Here is a 24,940-nt window from a genome sequence, read left to right on the forward strand (position 1 = left end):
GTTAATTTATCACTTTGTGTTGTTAAATTTTGGTGACTGTTGTTATTTTGAAGGAGCTGGAATTGCTGGGTTTTCTTTTCTTCTTTCAAAGACTGTGATTTCCAGCACACAGAAAGTCATAGTAGTTGATTCTAGATGTTACACACATGTACTTTTTTTTTTGTAAGATACGAGCCCAAGCGTTCTAAGCACACTAGCAGATGTAAATTAGCGTATGTCACCACTATAGAGGTTTAGATGTCCAAGCACAACCCCACAGCCTCGTTGAATGTAAAATCACTATTAAAACCAATAACAACTCTATGAGATCTCACCAAGTGTGACATCTAGTCTATGTCCAAGTAGATGATGCAATAGTTAAGCAGCCACTTGTGATTTATTATGTGTACAAAACTTACAGAGAACTCTCAGAAAAATACTCATTGATAAGTCATGCTACCTCAGTCTGTTTTGTTCATTATGCTTGCTCCTGCCTCGATGGGTTAAATTAACTTGCTATATAATCATGACCATGCTGTAGTTTAGAATTAAGTTCGAACGAGCTCTTTTCAACAGTTGAAATAATTTCGCAAGCTCCATTATCAAAATTTTCCTCTGCAAGGGTAGTGTTTTATGTGTCTCCTGAGTGTCCTATAAACTCCCAGTATTAATAGTGCGTTAGTGGTGATATTGATGTGTGATAGCATGGATACTGTATGCACTGTTACAGTGCTTTAAGACTGTAAACCATTTTTAGCAGTGTTCTTTGCAAGGCTAAGACTCGATAGTGTAATATAGCACTGCTAATTATATTGATCTAATTAATCTAATTAAATTGCAGCTAGATATGTTGTACATGTCATTTGTCTATATTAACATTATGTAAACCTATTCTGCTTGTCTGTGTATTTTATATACAATGCCTCTTTAGCATTTGACCAGGAAAGTAAGTGTATGCCTCCTGCATCTCGTACTGGTGAGAGGAAGATGAGGTGATCAGGTAGTTTATGAGATGAGGAAAGCCTGACTGTTCTTGAAATCTGGTTTTGTTTGAGGATTTTCTCTTCCTAGAGCTTACAAAATGTCTTCTCTGCTTCCTTGTTTGTCTATATCATCTTTGACAAAAACACACCTTCATTTTTCAGAATTTCTATATATCACTTTCAACACGTAAACAACAGACCAAAGGGTCTGGAGTCACTTTTGCTGGAGCAAGGGAAACATAACTGCACTGCTTCAGTATTTCTCTCTTATGCGGAAGAGAATGAGCACAGGGAAAATTCACTCCTAAGGGAGTAGGTACCTTCCTCCTGCTGCTCACCACTGCTGTTCTTTCTGCCTTCCACCAGCCACTCCAGAGAATATGCCTTAGCAGAGAGGCCAACAGTTGATGAAACAGCAAATCTTTGACTTTGTTGGCCATGGCCACTTCCTGCGTAGCAAAAGCTCTTTTCATAGTTGTGTTTATCCATCGTGGTTCTAGCAATGAAGGGTAATGTAAGCAGATGGTATCTCTACCCTCCCCCTAACACAGGACACACACTTGAATGTCATCCAAACTCACCCTTCTCCTGAGTTTTCCTTTATCATCAATTAAATCACAGCAAATATTCCTTTGGCATGAGCTGGCTTTCCAGACTTTGCATAGTTTTTGCTTCTTTAATTCAGAGACACTCCATCATTTTCTATGATCCCTGTCTGGCATTAGGAAGACTCACTTGGTTTGGTTGCTATTCTGAGTTCGCTGTGTCACTCTGCAGAGTCACGGCAGACTGTGCTGTGTTACACGAAGAATGTGACTATTTTCTTCCACGTCCGTCTCCTGCAGCAATTAGTGATGTCCCTGCATAGTTAGCCAAATCAGCTGAATGCTAAAAATATACTACATTGGGCAGGTTAGGAGCCTGAAGGATGGTTGAATATTGTCTTCCACTGTCTTAATATTAGATTTATTTGTGGTTTTTCTTTAAAAAAAGATTAAAATGAGTAAGATAAAAATGTTTTATTTGTCTTTAGTTGTGATGTAGGATTTTTTAAAAAACTCTATAGTGGATATTTTAGACCAGGTTTTGCTGCTGCTCATATGGAGAACTGAATGATCCTCCTTTCTGCAGCTGACCACTGTCTTGTGTTTGATGAAATTGCCCTCACATCTCTAATGTCGGCAAAATGGAGTGACAGAGGGAAAGAGAATAAGAAAGTTATTTTTAAAATCTCATTTTCCTTTGTGCAGTGTAAGAAGAGCTGGTTTCTTCTGCTTACTCTTGCTAATGACATTAGTTAAAGTAAAACATTTTAAACCAATTTTCAATTCTGATTAATATAGCTAGCTAGCTAGCTACAGTCATAATTATTTTCGAGGTGAAACAGTTTTCAATTTTGAAAGAAATGAAGTCAGGAAATCCACTTGGGCTTTCAATAGTAATCTAACAAGATTCTAGAAAGATGCCTTATTTGCTGTACTTGGACAAGAAGGAGGTAGTATGTGTCCTTTTCCTTTTGTGTTATTTCCCTTTCTCTAGATGGCATAGGGCAGGACTCCACAAGTCAGAAAATTTAAAATTTGAAGTCTTCCACAGGTGGCTTTTTCTCCCTTTGCTTTAAGATCTTTTAGATCATGTAGAAGCCATTTGCATAGCAAAGAAGGCAGTCATAATCCTACAGTTTATCCATGTGTAGTGTGTATGTACTGAATATGTGATGGAGGAATGGAGTTTGCTGTTTAAGGCTTTTGCTCAGGCTGACACATGGCAGAGAGATCAGAAATAGTGTAAAAGGAGAAGACATGATAGATGGAGAGCTTGGTAGATGACCTGTTGAAGTCGATAAAATATCCTCAGTGGTGTCAGTAAATTGGGAGTCAGGCCGTCTTTGAGAGAGGGATGGCATCAATATTTCTGAGAAAGTGAAATCCTGGGGGTCTGCAGAAGAGAAAAACAACAATAAGCCTGAAGGGACTTTGGAGAAGAGCCAACAGAAGCTGCTGTCATCTCTGTCCTGCTGTCCTTTCTTGAACTTGGCACAATCAGCTGATCTGCATGAATGTGATGTTTTTATGGCACTGGTTATAATTGGTACTGATAGCAGCATGACTGAACGAGACAGAACATTGTATGAAAACAGGTTGAAGGGAGGATGGGATTCAGTTATAAAATCTTAAAACTCATTTAATCAGAGCTTTTTTTTTTACTGATCAGAATATTTTCTGCGAATCTTGGAAATTACAGACTCTGATCACAAACCAGAGAGTATGAGAGAGTCTCATTCATAAGTGCTTTATCTTCTCAGGAACAAGTTGATAAGCCTTTATTGTTTAATTTTTCTTTCTTGAGAACTGGGCAGCTGACATTTTTTCAAAGTCCCTTAATTTGTAGGGGACTTTGTGGGAGTCACAAAACCCCATTAACCATATTTTTCATCTGGCTTTAGGAGGAATATATTTTAAAACGGTAAAAGAAAAAGACTTTGAACAGATTCTGATAACTCACAGTTTAAGCATGGCTATAAAAAGAAAATGAAAAGGCAATTAAAAATGGAATATTTCTTTCTTCAGTCTTCCCCCCCTCAGCTGTAATTTGTCACTATTTCTTGTAGGCAGGCAGAAGGATGAGGCTAGAGAAGACCATTTAGCACTGCAAAACTGGCTACTATAAAGCACCATAACTTGTCATTTGAGAGGGGGACTATTTTTTTTTAAATCTGTATCATCCCTCCAAAAAAGTCTTGAACAGGTTGTTTGTTTTTTTTTTTTTTCAAAATTGGGAAAGGAAAGAAATGAAAAGAAATGCATTAATGTCTTAGCAGCACTAGCTGGAATCAGTGAGGGTAATAAGAAGCCATGTTTCTTCAGATTTAATTCTGGACTATCAGTACCCAGAAATCCCCTTGTGATGTATGAGAAACCGACACAGATGAATATCCCAGGAGGTCAACAAAAATGGACTTGAAACACTTGCAGTGTCCATATTTGTGCATGCAAACTGACATTTGCTCTTCTACAAATTAATTAGTGGATCAATGTCAGGAGTTTCTCTGGTCCTTGGTCTGCAGAGGGCAGGGTTGCTCAGGTGGGTTTCACTGCTGACTCCTGAGCCACCAGAGACAGAGTCACCTCTACCAGGAGAGCAGAGTTGTTGTGCAGACCGTACCCATGCTTAGCAAAATTACAGGTCTGCTAGGAGTGAAGGGGCTGAGGGGCTGTGCTACATCCAGATGAAGGAGGATCTATGTCCATACCACTTGCCTAGGCAGAATGGCAACAGAGGCTGGTTTCCATGCCAGGTCAGTATAGCCAGAAGGCCCCAGGCTTTCCTGACTGACTTTTCCAGCAGTACTGTGGGGTCTGCATGGATATTTTGGATGGAATAAATATTTGTATGCTGCTAAGCAAATGTAAAATAGTATCATTATTTAAAAGGGTGCTGAAAGCCATTGACACTCTCTCTGTTACGTATACGTGTAAAGCTGTACTTATTTATCACACATGTTTATAAAACAGCCACCACTATATCATCCGAGCTCAAGTTTTGTGAAAAGTTCACAAGTCCATATTTCACATGAGCCATATGCTGAGCTGAAGGCACATGATTTACAAACCTTTTAAGCGATTGTGTTACCAACAATCCACATTTCTGCTCTCAGGATAAAGTCCCAGCCCATTCCATCTGATCAGCATCTTATTCTTCAAGCAGGTGTCATGGTTTCTGAATTTTGTCCAGATGGCAACTGATGTGGAATGAGAGACTGAGTGAATAAAATCAAATGCTGTGAGAAGAGCCAGTGAGCCTTTGCTCCTAACGTTACTGCTAGTGACAATAGATTTAATGCACCCATTGTTCATGATCTGTGAGTTTATTAGAGCTGAACGGTTAGGATTATCGCATCGAATTATAACAATCAGAGAAAGTGATTGAAAATGCCCCCTTAAATACATTGCATTTGGTTCTAGTTCATCAGCAATTTGCAGTTCATGTCTTTTGGTGGTATGCATGTATACATATACCTGTTCATGTCCAGAACTGGTTCAGCATTCATTCTTCCTGATATACCTTTAATCCGTTGAAACACAACAGCAAAGCTTGTACACATGCTGCCAAGTGCAGTGAAGGTTTCACTATATGTGTGTGCAAAAAAGGATTGGTCCTGGGGGCTGTCTCGGGGAGCGTGTAACTGCTAATTGAAACTGTGAGGGTCAGAAATTACCTCTGAGGCATTCATGCCCCTAACAGAGCCACCTTTATGCATAAGCCAGCTCCAGGAGCTGTGCACCGCAGCCGGGCAGGAGCCCTACGAGCACAGGACAGAGGAGAGCAGTGGGAGATCTGTAGCCCTTGCCCATCCACCTGTGTGTGGGACAGGACTGCTGACTGGTGCTCAGCACCGCTCATTAAATAATCATGAAACCATGCCGTATGTACCTCTGTACTGCTAGCGTTAGGTTTGATCTGTCCACTGGTTGTACGGGAATCCCAGATAAAAATGCTGTACATGCTGCCTCACCCACAGCTGAGCAGCCTAGAAAGCCAGTCATCAGGATCTCTGTTTCTGTCACCTGGGTGTCTGTCTCCAGAAAAATCCATATCTTTGAGTTGCCTCTCAAAGAGGCTCTTATTATGACACTGGTGGGCAGAGCCATTCACAATTTGTAAAATAACCTGCTGCCATGTCAGATTAGGTTATGTGCCATCAAATTATTTAAATCTTCACAGTTACATTCGTTCTACAGGCTTGTGTGCTCTCTCTCTTGAGACTAGCATTTCTATACTTTTACGAATATTTTCCTTCCAGGTCATTCTATTAATTTTTTTAGTGGCAAAAGCAGTTCTCAGAACTTTTTTTAAGACCACAAAAGAGAGGTGGTGCTTTGTGTATATTTTACTTTTTTTTTTCTGTCCAATGACTCTAATGTCAAAATTGCTACAACCTTCCTAGAGAAATGCTAAATCGTAATGTGGTAAGAAAGGCACCCTCGACAGGTCTGCGAATGACAGCTCTATAATTTCAGTATTATTTGAATACAATGTAGAAGTGCCTTATATGTTTAAGCAGCTTCATTTTACATCTGCTTTTTAGAATAATTGATTCATACTTGTCTGCACAGGCTTTCAATAGTTCTTTTCTTTCTTAGTGTCTTTGTCTATCCTTTTCTTTTTTCTTTTTTTTTTTTTTTTCTTTTTATTCCCTTGAATTTTTTTTCTATAATATTTATTTTACCGGTGAGAAGATGAGAGGGTCAGGCTGAGCATGTGTTATTCTGATCTGCAACGGAACGAGTAAGATTTACCTCTGCACTCATTACAGCCATAGAGCAGAATGACTTGAATTATATGTGAATTTTTCCCTGCCTACTTTCATACATATGCTAAGATGCATTGCGTTATTTGTGGCTCAAAAATTGCGACTATTATTTCTGAGTATTGAGGTATATTTGATCTATTTTAATATTTTTAAATTATTCTGCCATTGTTGCTCAAGTCTGCCTGGGTTGGTTGGAGTCCTTAAAAAACCTTCCAGTGGTTCCTGATGACATTTTTTCATCAGGAGATGGGGGTCTTCAAATCCTACTAAACCAAAAAAGTTTATAGTCTTACATTGTTTTTACTGTTGTGTTTCTGCACCGTTGAACTGACAGCTGAGATTGTACCTTGTTTCCTCTGTGTCTGATAGATGCAGCTGGTGAAAAGGGAAAGGCAGTGGTATGGACTGGGAAAAACAATACATTTTGCAGAGTCATCACCCCTGATAAAGTTGTGTGTCATAAGTAAAAAAACTGTGAGACCTGGCAGATCTCCTTGGAGGCAGCTTTGCTTCTTGCGGCATGCCCAAGGAACCTGTGCCTCGTTACTCTGACACCAAGCCACAGTCGTAGCCTCCATGGCCAGTGCAGCACCACCAGCAGCGCTCAGGAAAATCAACTAAGGGCTGTGTTTCATGTCAGGGTAGCGCGTGGACTTCGTATGGAGTGGGATTCACCCCTCCATTGCTGCATAAAAACACCAGGACCAAGTCATGCCTGTGCCTGAAGGGAATCCTCCTCCCTGCATGTCCTGCAGTGGTTACCCAAGGCTGGGAGGATGTGAGGCAGGTGTCAGGGAAATCAATGCAGATCAAGAGTGTCTCCACAAAAGGTAGTGGCTTTAAAACGCATGAACCCATGAAAAATGTGGACAAAACTAGTCTCTCTCCTTTGTTTTTTTTGATCGTGAAAGCGTGCTGCTTTCCTCAGTCAGTGGGTACTGAGCCAGATGTGAAGAAATGCGATTGGAAGGGAGAAAGAATTAGAATTACAAAGAGATAAAAATCTTTCTGAAAAGCACTGGTAAATATAGTTTAATAAGGTGTTAGCCTAAAAGCTCTATCTTATTTATAAAAATTACTGTCGTTATTTAGTGATATCACTTCTTATTGGAGACATTATTATAAACTAAAAGACAGCCTGTTCTCAGCCTCAGAATTTTCAATCAATATAAATATTTACACTTAAATAAAATAAAGCAAGCTTTAAAAACAATTCATAAATGCTAGGCTAACATGGCTCTTCTCCCATCACATGCTTGCACACTGGTGCCATTCTTACAGCTGGCTGTGGTGCACCCTGTTACTGCTCTGTAATGGGGAAACCATGAGCTGTCGTGGACCGAAATTGCCAACCAAGTGATGCTCTCCACCTTTGGAGCCGGGCTTGCTGCTCCTCAGAAGGAGACAGACTGCCAGCGGTAGCATGACCACATCACCAGAGGTGGAGTCTCCTTGCTTCATTTAATCAGACGCAGTGACAGTTATTTGAATGAAAAGTTTTCAGAGGATCCAAAAAGATCTCAAATCAATGTTCTTCAACATTTAGCTTCCATTTTGAAACTTACTTTTTCTGATATTTTGGTCCTTAACTATACATGTTGTATGATATCTCTCTTTTGAGCTATTCTGCCTGTATTGATGCATCGTTTTAGTGTTCTTAGCAGGAATTAATGCAATGCTTGAAAAGTTGGTTGTATCTTTGTGCCACCTTTCCTCCCCCCGTAGTGTTTGCTGTCATGAAGGGCACCATGAAAGCTCTGGGAAAGTCTCCTGGGAAGTGGGTGCATGTGCCTCTGAACATTTCCCAGAGTGTGAAATCGTATCTGAAATTCCTGATCAGATTATCTGCAAGGAGAAATGTGAGAAGATTAAGTCAATTTGCAGCCCAGGTTGTGCAGAATGGGCAGTGACAAAGCTTTGAGATCAGCCTAGGAAGTGATTTCTGCTTTTGTGTGAAGCAAGGAGCTCTTTAGGCAGTGTCATAGTATGTAAGACTTATAGATAGATAGAACTGAAGGGAATAGGTAATAACCATAAAACAGTATTATGAAAATATAAACCATAATTAGTGATAATGGGTTACTCTCTTAATTAAATACATTAAAGAATGGATGCAGAGTTTTGATGCATGGATGCTTTTGTCCAAGAGCATATGTGTGTTTATATACTGATCTAACACTGATGTATAACTGAGTCATTAAATATGCATCAAAGGATTAATACTCTGCCCTAATGTTAAATGGGTCTCTTCAGTGCTGTGTAGTTGTACAAATATATGGAAGAAGATAGTCTCTGCCCCCAAATTTCCCATCTAAAAATTAAAGCATAGAAAACTTAACTGTACATGTGCTTAGGGTAGCTCAAGGCTCTAAGTGAGGTAGACCAGGCTGTCGTATCTGTGGGTCCTCTGCTCATTCTGCTGAAGGACCTGAATGCCAGTGAGATGTCTCTGCTCCTTATTAATCCAGGAAACAGAGCCTTGCAATTAAAATTTCAGTTCCCTGTTCTGATTTCAGGGACAGCATCTTGGGGGGTTATGTGAAAGGAGTGCTCCTGTTCCTCTTTCTGCTGTCTTCTGCAGCAGCAGCAGCTCTGTTGCTCTCCTTTCTAGTGATGGAAGAAACCTCATATCCTGACCTCCAGCACTCCAACTTTCAGATGTATCATTAAATAATCTGAGTAATCTGAGTAGTTAGATGATTATGAGGGGATTAGATTATGATTGATACCAGGGAGGGGGAAGTACTGAAACACATCTCTAATGTACACGCTTACCCTAATAAGTGCCTATGCCATCACCTTCCCTGTTGGTGTTGGGGACCTGTAGTGGCTCATGGTACACCACCAGCATACCCGTGCAGATGCTCAGCCTTGGTGGTCCTGCACTGTTGACCTTCTCATCACGCACTAGGGAGAGAGTCTCACCAATAGCCAAAAATAACTGGAGTTTATTGGCTTGCTCTCATGTGTTATTCCTATTGCTTTAGAGAAAATTCATGCCTGCCAACATGAATTCGCCTTTTTTAATTTAAAGGTTTGTCTAGTTCAGAAGCAAAACAAGGTTTGCTTAGCTCTTGAATCTACCAGAACTTCTGGGGTTTTGTTTTTTTTTGTTTGGTTGTTTTTTTCTGAGGTAAACTTTACCCCTACAGCAGAAGTATTGATCCCTTTATTCCCGGAATTGTGCTTTCTGAATTTGGACTGAGGAGAGTCATGTTCTCTGCAGTCATTTTTGCTTAAAAAAGGACGAGTCACAGTGGTTTTCTTTGATGGTCTTCTTCCCTCTATGTCCTCCCCCCACTGCCAACCTCTCCTGCCTTAAGCATTTGGGCTGATATTTTCTCCGCCTGGTCTCAGGGCTACAGTGATATTAAAAAAGAAAAGTCTGAGTAAAATGAATGGTTCCTTATTGAGGTAGAGTATACAGGAAGAGAAAAAAATTATGCCTTGGAATTTTAGCATAAGCATATGGTAAGTCAAAATGGCAGGGTCCGTAAATGTCAGAGAGAATTATATTGGCAGAAAGAGTTAAACATAAAGATATTGAGGTACAATTGCCCTGCCAGTAGAGCCTTCCAAAGGGCCGTGGTCTTGGGGCACCCACTGGGCAGAGCTCATCCTGACAGGACTGCCGAGGTGCATCAGGACAGTCAAGCTGGCTCAGCTACAGAGGACAGCCGAGTGGGATGCGAGAGAAACAGCCGTGCAGACACTGGGTCAGCGAAGACGGAGCAGGAGGTGTGCCGGAGCTGGAATTCCCCTGCAGCCCCCGGTGAGATGGCAGGCAGCCCCTGAAGCCTGTGGAGATTGACGGTGGAGCAGAGACCCGCCCGCAGCTCATGCAGAACCCCATGCCAGAATGGATGGCTGTGCCCTAAGAAGCCATGACTCCATGGGAAAGCCCATACTAGAGCAATCTAATGGGTAAGGATTGCATCCTGCAGGAAGGACTCATGATGGAAGAGTCCATGGAGAACTGCCTCCTGTTGGAAGGAACCCCATGCTGGAGCAGGGGAAGAGTGTGAGGAGTCCTCATCCTGAGGAGGAAGGAGCGGCAGAAACAACATGTGATGAACAGACCTGCAACCCCCATCCCTGTCCTCCTGCACCACTTGGGGGAGGAGGGAGAGCTGGGAAGAAGGGAGGGGTGGGAGGAAGGTGATTTAAAGTTCTAACTCTACTTTCTTATTGTCCTCTCTGAATGTGATTGGTAACAAATTAAATTGATTTGTCCCCAAGCCAAGCCTGTTTTGCCCCGATCGTAACTAGTGAGTGACCCGTCCCTGTTCTTGTCTTGACCCTCAGGGCTTTTGTTACATTTTTCTCCTCTCCATCCCACTGTGTGGGAGTGAGCGAGAGGCTGCATGGTGCTTAGTTGCTACTTAGGGCTAAACCACATCAGCTGGTCTCTCCATGACTTAATCTAAACTTTGAATAGATGGGATGCACTCCATGTAAAGAGAGCCTCTTTCTTTTTGAATACTTGGTATTTTAATCTGATGCTTTTGAAATCAAAAGAAAGATTTCCATCAAGTTAAATGGGTTCAAAAGTGGGTCCTAACATGAGATTACTTTTTTCATTAAGGATATTATGTTGCATCATTGAACTCAATGTTTTTTTCCATTGACTTCATTAGATGCAAAATTGGCCCCTTAAAGCGTATGCCTTGATAAGGCACTTCGTCTTCTGTGACGGCAGTAAAAAAAGAAAAAAAAAGAATCATAACATCCTTATTCTTGCTATCTTGCTGTTTCTTATTTCTGTGACATGTTGCCTCTGATATTTCTGCATTTTGAATCATAAGGGCTCTATTCTCATTGGGCTCTTGTCCCATGTTAATCTGATATTCATATAATTTTGCTAGAAAAGAGCCCGTAACTGATCTCTCCCTTCTAATTTATTCAAGACTAACATTCTGCTACTGGCAAACTTGCCTCCATGGTTCCCCTGTCTGTACAGTATAACCAGATGTTTTGTAGTTTGGGTCCCTCTGCACATCATTGTACAGACACTGCAAGTACCTCTTTCCTGCAAATTTCTCCAAGAGCCCTCACTATGGAATACGTGAGGAATGTGTGAAAACAGCTCATAAACCAAGCTAAAATGAAATTTAAAAATACAGAAAGTACTTCTTAAAAAGCAGAAGAAATATGACACAGACTTTTGTAGAGCAGATTGGACTGTCATCTGGGCTCTATGTGCATAATGGTGCAGTTACAAAGCCTTGTAAATAGTGAGACATTCATTTAAACCAACTTCTAAATGAAGACATTAAATTATGGGAATAATGTGAAATTGGTTTTGAATCAGTAGTAGTCGTATGACACCTATTACTAGCACACTTCTGTGCAACCTAACACCACTGTCAAGGAGGAAAATGACTTCTAAAAAAGAAAACTGTGGTATAAGATCTATGAAGATTTAAAATGCAAAACTTTGCATTTGATGTCAGTGCTTGCGTAGGCCACGTTTAAATGTTTAGAGTCTGCTGAAGTTTTGGGCTCATTGTCCTGTCTAGTGTCTCAGATGCATTTAGGATAGAGGCAGAGTCCAGTGATGCCTCAAGTTAGGCACTGCTGTGGCTGGGCCAGCCTTTCTTCCTGTGAGGTTTTTCTAAGTCTATTTCCATTCAGAGTGAAGCAAAAAATGATTTGTAGGAATGATCATCAGTGTTGTTGACCGAGGAACTTTAGGGGATAAAGGCCCCTCTGTTTTCTCCTAGATAAATGAGTACCGTTATGAGAGGAGAGACAATCTGCTTGGAGTCAGTCAAGGGTAATAGGAGACCGTGATTTTTGCTCCTAATAAAATAAATAAATAAGCATACAAATACATACATGCAAAAAACTAGGCCTTTGATACTTGTGAATCATAGAATCATAGAATCATAGAATCGTTAGGGCTGGAAGGGACCTTCAAAGGTCATCTAGTCCAACCCCCCTGCAAGGAACAGGGATATCTCCAACTAGATCAGGTTGCTCAGGGCCTCATCCAACCGGGCCTTGAACGTCTCCAGGGATGGAGCATCCACCACCTCTCTGGGTAACCTGTTCCAGTGTTCTACAACTCTCATAGTAAAAAATTTTTTCCTAATATCCAACCTGAATCTACCTCCCTCTATTTTAAAACCATTACCCCTTGTCCTATCACAACTGGCCCTCCTGAACAGCCTCTCCCCATCTTTCTTGTAGGCCCCCTTGAGGTACTGGAACTTTCCTCAAAGTTTGAGAGAATTTCAGTGGGAGACTCTGAACTGGATCCATCTCTTCTTAAACTGAAGAACAGGAACTGATCGTCAATTTCTATACATCCTCTGAGCACAGAATTAATGGTTCTATTAAAATGAGACATCCCCAAGATATTCTATAGTAATTAAACTACTTCATAAATTAAGACAAGCAAGCACACTTGTATAAATACTGGAATGGCTGACCCAGTTATTTGTAACAGTTTTGTCCATTAAAACCTTCAATCCCAACTGGGTGATGACAGAAATTTCTGAATAGCCCAGAAAATAGTTTCTGAAGAATTGAGTGAATATTTTCAGGTGATGGTTTGACATGAAGGGCTACTCTGTTTTCTGCTGCTCCAATCTGGTTTGAATGGCCTCCATCAATCCTTCCATTTAATGACAGAAAACTCAGCTTAACCTTGCTGTAAAGTAAGTATTTATACATATCAATGAGAGAAATAAAACACCTTATTGATTTTACATCTGCTTTCACTGTGCTAATTAAAATGTACCTTTGCAGCTTGCAGAATAGTAGTCTGTTAGTATTAGATCAAAGAAAAGCTCTTCCACAGACCTCATTTTGTATTCCTGCTGTCCCTTGAAAATTCTTAAATAAATGCAGAAGGATGAGTCCAGTCTTCATAACCTGCCACCCTTTAACAAAAAGACACCTTCCGGTCAAAGGAGCTAATTGTTTGTAATGGTATATTCTAATAATTTCTAGGTCAAATTCAGTGTTGACTACCTCAAAGTTCAATGTTCAGTATAGTTAATTGCTTTGCCTGGATATATGCTTTGCCAGGAGTCTTCTGAGGAAACCTTCTTACTGTAACTGTTGACAAGAGGGTCATCACTACAGCAAATCTCTTCAAAAAAGCAAAGTCCTTGCGAAGGGCACTGCAGACCTTCCAATCCCACTGAATTTGGTGTTAGATCATCACTTTTAGCTGTATGCTACTATTTGACTGCTTTGGGTAGGATGTACTGGCTTTCTGGATGTATGCAACCTATCTCATCTAGAGCCTGGTGCACTTACAGCTGTTTGTGTTGCTGGATCTGGACTTTGGCCCCAGACCTGACATTAATGTGGGGGTACCGGTGTAAGTAGAGCCACTCAACCACCTGGGTAGTTTGGGGTTTTTTATGGCAGAAAGTGAGTTTTAAGTTAATCTTTGACAAATTAATATTGAAGAATCTTTTGGAGCTGTCCTTTGTCAAAATTTCCACCTCAAAGGCTCTCCACTTTTGATCCTAATGGATGAGAGAGTTTCCTAGGCAAAATTTGCTTTCAAAAGATAGATTGCCTCACCATGCACCCGTAGCTGTTGAACAGTTTGACTGAGTAATTTCAGCAATATTAGAATAGTCTTCACCAACATTTTGTTTTTCCTTGTATGTGTGTGTGTAAAGTCAAGTTTTGGGAAGCACAAATAATTTTGAAAGACATATCTGTTTTCTATGATTTTTTTTTTAAACTTTTTCTTAGGTTCTCTGGACCTGAATGGCCACACAGTACATACAGTTTTCATACCTTGGATCGCTATTATTCTATCATCTGTATCTCCAAAGGTGTCCTCACATAGTTCATGTACAGGCCAGGCCTGGATTTATCCTACGTCACACCAGTGTTCATGATGTGCTTCAGCAGCCTCACAGATTTAGCACAGATTTAACTGACTTCAAAGAAATAACTGACATACTTTGAATCAGCAGACTTTCAATTTGATTCTCAAGATTCAAAAATCTTAGGAAACTTGAAGTTTGTAAGAAGTAGATATATACTGGTACCCTTCGGCTTCTTCTTCCCACTCCCAGTACAGGTTGATGTAGAGCTATTAGCCAGTTTAACTGACGATTAATGTACCTCCCTCTGTACCTTTTATCCTTCTTATGTTTGATTAGTCCAAGGCTTGGGATTTGAAAAAAAGCCAAGATTTTAAACCTGGAGCCCTCTTAATTACTTCCTCTCACTTTTTTTAATCATGTGGTAAAAATCTGATTATAGATATGTCTACATAGTAGCTCACTGTAGAGAAATTTAAGCTAGGTCTAAAAGAGCTAGTTTGGTAGCGGAAGCAGTCTAGCCATAGCAACATAAGATAATTTATATAAACATTCATTTACTACATAAAAGTGTGAGCAATTCAGAACATGCCATATATATATACACGTGTGTATATATATACGTAAGGGCTGTATGATGTGTGTATTTATGCACATACATCTGAAAATCTTGCTAGTACAATTTAGCAAGCAACACATTTCAAAAGCAGAAAGAGAAAGGAAAAATAGAAACACAATTGTGATTAATCATGCTCATTATCAACTCAGACTTATGACCTGTGTAAATTTTAGGGCATTTTTTTTGAAGAGTGCGTGTGGTGGTGGATGGGAGGAGGGGTACATATGTGTCGAATGAGAGATGAAAAATACACTCTTTTCTCTGCCAATAAAATGACCCCTTCCACCCCCTCAATTTTCAACCTCCCCTCCAAAAGTTAGGTAGATGTCTAAAGCTGGCTAAAGCTTTATTATTTAGTTAACTTTAGGTGGTTTCCATTAGCCTTACAGTACATGCCACTGAGTAGACATACAGTAACTGAATTGTTTCAACTTATCCAAATAACATTGAAATAGACTTAATTGTTGAACTGCAGGAAGGACCATGTGTCTCCAGAGACTATTAGTGTCATTTAAAAGGCTAAATGTATCATAAAACCTGTCTTTAACAGAATAAAATTGTACAGACCAACATAATTTTAGCTAATGTTTTCCACATTTCTTGTAAAAAAAGTCATTGGTTGTAAAGCAAAGTTCATAGCATTTCTCAGAGTTATTTTAGTGCAGCACTTCCCAACAAGTTTGAACCTACTATCCTTTTTAATACTGAGAAGCAACTTACGTTGAGAGTACTCATATTGAAATCTACTGTATTTACTTACAGAACATATTTCTATTTATTGTGAGTAAACAGAGGCTTTTACGGACCAGAAGATTCAAGAACACTCTGATTTCAGCAGATAAGCATTTTCCTCTTAGACTGCCTCAACATTTAAATCCAATTTTGATTAAAGAATAATATGGTAGTATTTGAGAGGAAAAGTAAAACTGAAGGAGTCCTTGCTGATACAGGTTGTCATTAGATTTCTGCAGCAATCAATATTTCAGTATTTTGTGATTCTTATTTGGTGATTTACCCCTTTGTTTTAAATTCTGATGTTGCATATGTTCTTTTGTTGTCTATGTGAAAAAATTCATTTGGGTAGAGAAAATTATAAAGATAGCTGAAGACAGACAAAAGAGGAAAGCAGAAAGAGCATGGGAGAGGTAGATCGAGAGGCTGAAGAAGAGTGAATGAAAAAGAGAGAGTTGCTTTTATGCTATCGAAGAGACAAAGGGGTTATTTCTTTGTTCTAAAGAAGTTCCAAATAATAAGGGGAAAGTAATCAAGAAGAAAGACAAATAGTGGATCAACCCTCAATAGAAGGAGCAAACCTTTCTATTTATCTGTCTCGTCTTTTCACTGGAGTTTTATATCAACTAATAAGGAAGCTATTTCACCTAACTTCTGCTAACATTGTTATTTTACAAGTTTAGTGGCTTTGTTGTTTTACAAGTTTTGTTGCTATGGAAATGAATGATATCATCTACTCTTTCCATCACAATCATTTACTTTTGAAAACAAAAAATTAACCTGAAGAGACTTTTTTTTTCCAGTTGGTCCTCTCCAATCTAGGGAACAAAGATTTTGCCTCATTTTTTTTTTCTGGAAAATATCAGAATCAGGATGTAATTACCCATGTAGGAACACTAGTGCCTTTCCTGAAAAAGTTAAGAATTTCTTGCAACAGCAGTTACTGTCAAGCTTTTCCCATTAGAGCTATGTGTGAATGGAAACAACTGCAATTTCTTCATTGCTCGCTATTAAAATGAACTTGAATCATGTAATCCTTTTGAAGAAGAGACATTATGATGACAAAAAATATTGGTTAAGTCTAGCCAGGGCTTGATTTATTTAGTTTTAGTCTTGCGATAAGGAGAGGGTATGTGCTAATGAAGCAGTTCCCGTTTAGAGGGAAATTCATCCAGTAACAAGTCATTGTGCCACTAATTCTTTTTTCATTCCCATTTTGGGAATTTACGTAGTGTCTGGTCTCCTGGCGCTGACCCTCAGAGTGGTCTTGAATTCACCTGTAATGAAGGAAATCCCTTGGTGCACAAACTTAAAGCATCTTTACCTTGAACTAAAAAGACTCTTACTATTTCCAGATTATTGATGGGCCACTATTGCACAGACCAGCCTACAGATGTTGTATTTGTACACTGTGCAATTAAATGCAATGGAGATATCTTCCCACACCTCTGATGCAGCAAAGATAATAGGACGTGGACAGTGTCATGGAGTGCACCCTCAGCAAGTTCGCCGATGACACCAAGCTGTGTGGTGCCGTCGACACGCTGGAAGGGAGGGATGCCATCCAGAGGGACCTCGACAGGTTGGAGAGGTGGGCCCGTACCAACCTCATGAAGTTTAACCAGGCCAAATGCAAGGTCCTACATCTGGGTCGTGGCAATCCCAGGCATAAATACAGACTGGGTGGTGATTGGATCGAGAGCAGCCCTGAGGAGAAGGACTTGGGAGTACTGGTGGACGAGAAGCTCAATATGAGCCGGCAATGTGCTCTTGCGGCCCAGAAGGCCAACCGCGTCCTGGGCTGCATCAAGAGGAGCGTGGCCAGCAGGTCGAGGGAGGTGATTCTCCCCCTCTACTCTGCCCTCGTGAGACCTCACTTGGAGTACTGCGTCCAGTTCTGGAGTCCCCAACATAAGAAGGACATGGACCAGTTGGAGAGGGTCCAGAGGAGGGCCACGAAGATGATAAGAGGGCTGGAGCACCTTTCCTATGAGGACAGGCTGAAAGAGTTGGGGCTGTTCAGCCTGGAGAAGAGGAGGCTCCGGGGTGACCTTATAGCGGTCTTCCAGTACCTCAAGGGGACCTACAGGAAAGATGGGGAGAGGCTGTTCAGGAGGGCCAGTTATGATAGGACAAGGGGTAATGGTTTTAAAATAGAGGGAGGTAGGTTCAGGTTGGATATTAGGAAAAAATTTTTTACTATGAGAGTTGTAGAACACTGGAACAGGTTACCCAGAGAGGTGGTGGATGCTCCATCCCTGGAGACGTTCAAGGCCAGGTTGGACAAGGCCCTGAGCAACCTGATCTAGTTGGAGATATCCCTGTTCCTTGCAGGGGGGTTGGACTAGATGACCTTTGAAGGTCCCTTCCAGCCCTAACCATTCTATGATTCTATGATTCTAATTTGAAATTTTAAAGTAGGGTAATTGCACGAGTATAGTGCTAGACACAAGCTAAAATGTCTAATATGTGTCCATGCAACATTTCCACTTCTGACCTGTGAACTTGTTCAATCTCTGCTTTGTCAGTTTGCCTTTCAAATCTGAACTGAATGTATTTAATTGCAATTTGTAAGACAGCTTTATGTTTTAGTATGACCAGAAGCAAGAAGCACAGGGTCCGAGTTACTGTCCTCTTACGCATTCAGGTGACTGTGGGAAATCCTTGCAACCCCACTGAGGCATATTGGATGACAGTTTAAGTCACTGGAAGCCTCTCCTTGATAGATCCGGTTTAGGTCTATCAAGGTTTAAGTATGGAAAGGTAGGGTGGGTCTGTGCCTTTCCTAAAAATTAAGTAACTGGTACTGGATTGAAGTTGTATTGATTTGTTTTCAACTCATTTAGAATTTGAAAATACAAATTTCCAAAGCGTGAAATATCACTGTTTCTCAAGTTATGGCAACATTACTTAGAAGATTCAAGGTATGTGGAAAACTAAGCAGTATGTTTTTTTCCCCACTTTTATTTAACTCCTGTTTTGAAGATTGCAAGTCCTACAAGCATTGACCATATCCATCCAAATAGTGAAAGAGAAATAAATGAATTTTTCCCATATTTTATAGATCGTTGGCACAAAAAAATGCACTATCCCATAAACACGATCCTAGACCTTTCTAAGCATGACATTATTTTTCCTATCCAGATTCCAGTATTTTGATAAGGAATTCCCTGCTTGTTTGTTGCTCTAAAATATGAGAGAAAGAATCAAAATGACAGTTAGTTCTTTTTTACTGTCTTTTTTAAAATTGATAATAAGAGTAAATATTATCATATAGGTGGGAAAGTTGATCAAACTAACAAAAAAATAAACTCTCAAACTTTTCCAAAAAACGTATTGTAGGAATATGCTTTTTTAAAACGTGTATTGATTTCAAGGCAGTCACCTATGAAGTAAAGATGTGAATCTCTTGGAAGTCAATGGACACAGTCCTGAAGTGGTGGGACATGGACATATGTTGAAATAACATCACAAATGACAAAATGTTAATGAATACATTTATTTGGTATATATAGGGATCTATTGAGTATAGACAAGTCTGAATGCATTTCATTTCTGTGAGTGCAGTAAAACTCACAGACGACGTTACATATTTTTGTCATTTGGCAGCTGAAAAAGAGGTTTATATGATTTGCCCAAGCTCATGTGGGAAGGAACAGCAAAGCAAAGAATAGAAACCATCTACTTAAACTCTCATTCCCACATTCTTCATAGATGACCTGAATTAGGACTTATTTTAGTATAGCCATGACAAATGTAATGTGCAAAACTAATGAAATTTAAATTAGAAAAGGATTGACTTAACTGTCTCCTGACCTTTCATACCTAAATAGAGTCTCATTCGAATATAAAGTGATAATTGTCCAGGGCTGGTATTGTCACTTCATTCCTGATGGGATTGAAAAGATGCAACTAAACCTACTGATTTCTAAGTTCTGTGAAATTAGGGTTGATAAGATACAGTCTCAACTGGTAGTAAGTGGCTAAAAAGATGCTGTTGACAGACTGTAAAACCACCTTCCCACTATGCCCATTATGCAGTCTTCACTTGTGTGAGGGGTCCTATTTAACCTGATGAGACCACTCAGCGTAAATCCCAAAAAGTTACAGGATTGGGCCCTACCAAGGTTAAATAGTTTTGCATTCTTCATTTGGCATACAAATTCTCTGAGAATAACTGCAAGAACATCAAATAACAGATTTCTACATTTTCAGCACATGCCTTGAGCTGATTAGCACAGAATCTAATTTTCTCTAATCAGCCCAAGGTGGATAGAATGTGAAACAGATGACCTTATCATTTAAGAACAGGTAATTCTGTTTATTTGTGGTGAATAATGACATTTTTCTACTGATGGGTATTCACCTTGCCCCTTAAATTGCATCAGGTCAGTGCCGAGAGTAACTGGTGCAGCAAGTTTGAATTCCCCTGTACTATATAATAGGTAACTTTTCCATCACTGCCAATTTTAACCAGACCCATATATGAAAAACAAAACTTAAGTTCCTGGTAAATAAAACAATTTTTAATATCCCTAGCTGGGGAGAAAGTTTTCACTAGCATAGCAGAAGGAAGTATGTATGAGTCTGTAAAACAGCCTCAGAAAGAGAATTTCTAAAAAGGGAAAACCCTTCCTTTCCCTATGCTTAGAATTATTAAAAGTACATGCCTCAGAAACACAACCTTTGAGTAAAGGTGCCAGTTGAACGAATGTAAGATAAAAACCAAATCACCTCAAGATTGAAAATGTGTCTGAAAACAAATTATTAGTAGCTGAGATCTGACTTGGGCAAGGTCTACACAGGTAACTCATTCTTTACTTCTGAAGTGCTTTAAACCAGCATAAATGGTAACTTCGGTATAAGAGTTACTAACTACTGTAAAACTTGAGTCAAGCACTTGAAATTTGGCCATTTGAGAACACTGGTAGGGCTCAAAACCAGACTCCTGGCCCTCCCGTAATGATCTACAAATATATAAAGTAATAGCACTCAAGTACCAAGAAGGAGTATCTCATCTTTGCCCTTTCTCCTCTGAAAGCTGGAAGCCAACCCAATGGAAACATGCTATTGCATTATCCTCCCCACCCCCCCAACCTCCAGCACACACACTGTTGCACATCTTTTAATGACCTCCAAGTCTTAACCTCTGTTCCAGCACTTTTTTGGACTTCTGGCTGTTCTCAGTCCGCTAGGCTCTTTTGTTGGGAAGGAGGTAGAGATGTCAGGATACTAGACATCAAAGCTGAGGTTAGAGAGGCAGCCCTGCTGAGGTCTTCAAAGAAAGAAAACTACCCAACTGTAAAGGATAGATGGGAATCTATGAGCCTTTATCCCAGGACCAGACAGAGTTTAACATTGCTTGCTTAAAGGCACAGTCATATAGGCACAGCCTTGAACTGGCAGAAATCTAGTAAGATTCAAGATTTTCTTCAGGGAAGAAAGCTGCATGTTTACTTTTGCTGAATAGCGGTAAGTGCAGAGATTATGTTTATTTTCTCCCCAACATATTTGCAAGAGGAAAAATAAAGTGCCTTTTCTCTTTTCAGAGAAAGAGAGCAATGAATTCTTGTTATCAAAGGTGATCCGTTCTTATAACTCAGGGGAAAAATGCCACGTTATTTTTTTGTTAACAGGACTAACCACTTTCTGGTACTTGAGGCTCAGCATTGCTAACTGGTGCCTGCCGTCCTCAGAGGGTTTTCAGTAATGTTTTTGCAAAACTCTTTTCCCAAAACTGAGCTGCAATTAGCATGGCCTTCAGTCAGTTCTGTGGAGATGTCATTCTACATAATGCTACAGGCTTCATGCTGCAACATGAAGATGTCACTTCAGATAGCACTATGGGCTTGAAGTGGCAATGCAGAGATGTCACTTCTCTATTATGAACTGCTGCAGGAGAATCTGTCCTTTTTGATGGAGTTGGCCACATACTTTGCTAATACTCTCTTCATGTCCCTCTCAGTGGACTTGACTTCACTGGAACAGCATGACAAGTTAAAACACGTCCTTGAGAAGTCACGTTAACTAATGCAACGATGACCGTGACTACACAATGCATCTAGGCAGGGACGAAGTGTTTTTTCGATCACAGAAAAAACTTACTCTAGTGAGAACTGACTCACAATCTGCAAAGTTGTTGCTGGACACAACTTATCTCTGTCTACAATGACCACAAGCCCATGATCATCAGTGTGTCAGTTAACATGACTTCTCAAGGTCATGTTCCATACTGCTGTAAATTTTGAAGGAAGATAAGGAGGCATTAGGAGTTTATTTTCTTTCTAGATGCCTCTTTGGCTCAGTTAACCTTTAACAATGGTCTCTTCTTAAGTGACTAAAACGATAAAGAACACTGCCACAAAGCTAAGAGCATGAATCATAAGTTTCAGGCCCATCTAAATAATTGAATCTGTTTTTCACTTCAATATTCTAAAAAAAATAAATATCTGTTAATAAAAATGCCCATACATCTTTCCATATAAATGCTGCATTTCAGACATTCCAGTATTTGCTGTGGATAGAATTAGATTTCTAACAAAAAAATTGTCCAATGTGATTTTCCCAGTTAAACGCCATGTGTGATCCCACAAGTACAAATGACGTTTGGTAGTGCCCCCTTTTGTAATTGCTTTAAATTAAAAAGCAATTAGAAGTCCACTAATTTCAGACTAGACCCATTGGGTCAGGACTGAGATCACTGATAGAGCAGTCAGAAAGTATGCATTACACATCCCTCCTTCCATGAAGGCCAAGTTCATATCGGAGGTAAGTCAGTAATTCCTATCACTGTCAGTGGCAGCCTTTTAAGGTGGCCCAAGGACACACGCGGTCTTCGTTCATCCTTTGGCAGGTGCAGGTACCGAGGACAAATTTACTTTCTATCGTTTTGCTACTTGGGAGTGATAGGAATCTCGGACCTTCATAAGGTGGCGTGCACCTCAAGTCCCTGCAGCAGTGGGTTTTGGGGGAACGGAGGTCTCAGAGACTTGCTGCTGTATGTGAGGCAAATGGGAGGGCTACAGCTGCCCCCTGTGCTTCTGCACATGCCTTCACCATCCCCCACCTGACACCCCCCTCACCCTACCTGGCTTTCTGCTACTGATACACGTCTTGTGTCTGTGTCACTGATTACGGAGAGTTTATTTAATCGGAGAAGGGAGAAATGATAATGAGATTACTGAGCATTGCTGATTGCCTGCCCTAGCTGAAGGGCATTGTGGATGACCTGGCCCGCTCAGTCCATGGGCTGGGGTGGCTCTGGCTCCCTGGAACAGGTCTCGCAAGGCTCTCCTCAGCAAGCACCATTAGTAACTTCAGAAGTGAATTTTCTTCACAGAAAGGTCCTTCTGGGCTTTTCCCAGGATCCAGTTTTTCTTGGCATGGCTTCCATTTTTTTTTTCAGAGAAGCTGTGAAAACTTTTCCTGAAATGATCCTCGTCTGCCTTCTGGCTGAAGAGTATGACTGATGCTTTTTCTTTCCCAGTGCAGTAGTACATCTGTGGAGTAGAGAGACTAGGTAACCAGCTGTCATGTCAAGTTTCCTAAACATACCTGCATGTCATTTCTCACTTGTTGGTCTGTATCAAAGCAGAGAGCCTCTGCTGCTAGCTCCATTGCACATCAGGACTAGAAAATCATTTCATTAAGGCTGAAAAAAGTATTTTAGTTAAGTCAAAATCAGTCTACTCCTGCATCTGTTATTTCTGCTTCTCCCTTAGACAGGCTGGTGATAACACTTAGCCTTCTCTTCTCTGTTGCCTTCTTTTCTACATCAAAGGTACTAACTATTGTGTTCTTTAATTTAACAGCTTCTGCAGCACAAGGGAGAACAACTTCATTTTATGAATAGTGAATCCCTGTGTAATGACATCTTCACATAATCTCTGTTTTGCTGCTTAATTCTTCTTCAGCAATAGATTTTATTTCAGTAAATGTGCAGACCACCACTACAGTGACAATGTACTGACTAAAGAAAGTGGTGTAACAAGTATAATCATTTTGTTTTAAAGCATGCTGCTGAGGTGTACTAACTTTTCTGTTCTTCTAGCTGCCTAATGAACAGCTCTTTAGTTGCTTATTTCTGCCACAAAGAATGGTTTTACCTGAGGTCACCACCATACCAACTGGCAACTATAGTTATTGTAGCCAAACTAGAGGCTGTGACACCTATAAATTATTATCATATTTAGAGCCAGGATGCACATTATAGTATAGTCATAGTTAGAATTCATGTTTGTTTCCCTTGAACCTAGTTAGAATCAAACTACCATAGTGTACCTGGCCATGTAGAATCATAGAACAGTTTGAGTTGGAAGGAATCTTAAAGATCATCAAGTTCCAACCTCCCTGCCATGGCCAGGGACACCTTCCACTAGATCAGGTTGCTCAAAGCTTTATCCAACCTGGCCTTGAACACTTCCAGGAACGGGGCATCTACAGCTTCTCTGGACAACCTGTTCCAGCATTTCTCTACCCTCAGAGTGAAGAATTTCTTCCTTAGATCTAATTGAAATGTACCCTTTTTCAGTTTTAAGCCATTTCCCCTTGTCCTATCATGTCCTTGTAAAAATCCCGCTCCAGGTCTCTTGTTAGGCCCCCTTTACATACTGGAAGGCTGCTAGAAGGTCTCCCTGGAGCCTTCTCTTCTCCAGGCTGAACAACCCCAACTCTCTCTGTCTATCTTCATAGGAGAGGTATTCCAGCCCTCGGATCGTCTTTGTGGCTCTCTTCTGCACTTGCTTCAAAAGATCAATGTCCTTCTTATGTTGGGAGCCCCAGAGCTGAATGCTGCTGGCCACCCTTCTTTTGGTGCAGCACAGGAGTCAGTTTTCTGGGCTGCAAGCACACATTGCCAGCTCGTGTTGAGCTTCTCATCAACCAACACCCCCAAGTCTTTCTCCTCAGGGCTGCTCTCAATCCATTCTCTGTCTAACCTGTACTTGTGCTTGGGATTGCCCCGACTCATGTGCAGGACCTTGCATTTGGCCTTGTTGAACTTCATGAGGTTCTCACAGGCCCACCTCTCAAGCCTGTCAAGATCCCTCTGGATGGCATCCCTTCCCTCCAGCGTGTCCACAACACCACACAACTTGGTGTCATCTGCAAACTTGCTGAGGGTGCACTTGATCGCACTGTCCACGTCACCGACAAAGATGTTAAACAGCGCCGGTCCCAATACTGACTGCTGAGAAACACCTCTCGTCACTGGTCTCCACTTGGACAATGAGCCGTTGATCACAACTCTCAGTGTGACCATCCAGCCAATTCCTTATCCACTCAGTGGTCCATCTGTCAAATCTATGTCTCTCCAATTTAGAGACAAGGATGTCGTGCAGGACAGTGTCAAATACTTTGGACAAGTCCAGGCAGATGATGTCAGTTGCTCTTCCTTTCTCCACCAATTCTGTAACTCCATCATAGAAAGCAACCAAATTTGTCAGGCACAATTTGCCCTTAGTGACATCATGTCGGGGGAGTTCCTGGCTACTACAATAGAAAGCACCTGTGCCTTGTT

Source organism: Tauraco erythrolophus, chromosome 3, assembly GCF_009769465.1.
Source record: "Tauraco erythrolophus isolate bTauEry1 chromosome 3, bTauEry1.pri, whole genome shotgun sequence".
Classification (NCBI taxonomy): Eukaryota; Metazoa; Chordata; class Aves; order Musophagiformes; family Musophagidae; genus Tauraco; species Tauraco erythrolophus.